A 1075-nucleotide genomic window follows, 5' to 3' on the forward strand; every position below is an offset into this window, starting at 1 on the left:
GTAGTGCACAACCAATGTAAGTCTATGGAAGCCGCAGACTTGTTGTGCACATGCTGCGGAAAAAGCCGCACCAAAACCACACCAAGAACTGCATCAAAACCGCACCAAAAACTGTATCAAAACCGCACCAAAACTGCGAAACTGCACCAGGTTTTGATGCAGTTTTTGGTGCAGTTTTGATGCAGTTTTTGGTGCAGTTTTGATGCAGTTTTTGGTGCAGTTTTGATGCTTTTTTTGGTGCGGTTTATGCGCGGTTTTAATGCCATTTTTGGAAATAAGTAAATAAACGGAAAATGTGCATGATTTGAATGGAAACATGCATGAAAAAACGGATTTCAAGGCCGGATTCATCATTTCACAGCTCAGTTTCATACTTTTTTTTGCCGGATCCGTCGCTGTGCGTTTTTTCGCCGGACAGAAAAAACGTTCCTCTGTATGTGTTTTCCATCCGGCGGAAACAGCTTTTTTGACGGATCCGGCAAAAAACGGATGAAACTCTATGAGAAAAAAACGGATCTGATGGAAAAAAATGGATCCGTTTTTTTCAAAACTCGCCGGATTGTGCCTCACGGCAAAAACCTGATGTGTGAAAGCACCCAAATATATGGATAGATACATCTATGTATCTATAGATATATCTATAGATAAATATATCTATAGATAGATATATCCATAGATATATCATAGAAAGGCCGATGTTTCTATAAGGCTACTTTCACACTTGCGTTTTTCGCAATCCGTCTTTTTGGGAAAAAACGGATCCTGCAAATGTGCTCGCAGGATGCGTTTTTTACCCATAGACGTGTATTAGTGAAGGATCGCGACGGATGGCCACACGTCGCGTCCATCGTGCAACGGATGCGTCGTGTTTTGGCGGACCGTTGGCACGTCCGTCGCGTCTGCCATTTTCTACCGCGCATGCGCGGCCAAAACTCCGCCCCCTCCTCCCCGGACTTCAGAATGGGCAGCGGATGCGTTGAAAAACTGCATCCGCTGCCCACGACGTGCACAAATTTCACAACGTGCGTCGGTACGTCGGCCCAACGCATAGCGATGGACCCGTGCCGACGCAAGT

This window comes from Ranitomeya variabilis, chromosome 6 (assembly GCF_051348905.1).
Source record: "Ranitomeya variabilis isolate aRanVar5 chromosome 6, aRanVar5.hap1, whole genome shotgun sequence".
Taxonomy (NCBI): domain Eukaryota; kingdom Metazoa; phylum Chordata; class Amphibia; order Anura; family Dendrobatidae; genus Ranitomeya; species Ranitomeya variabilis.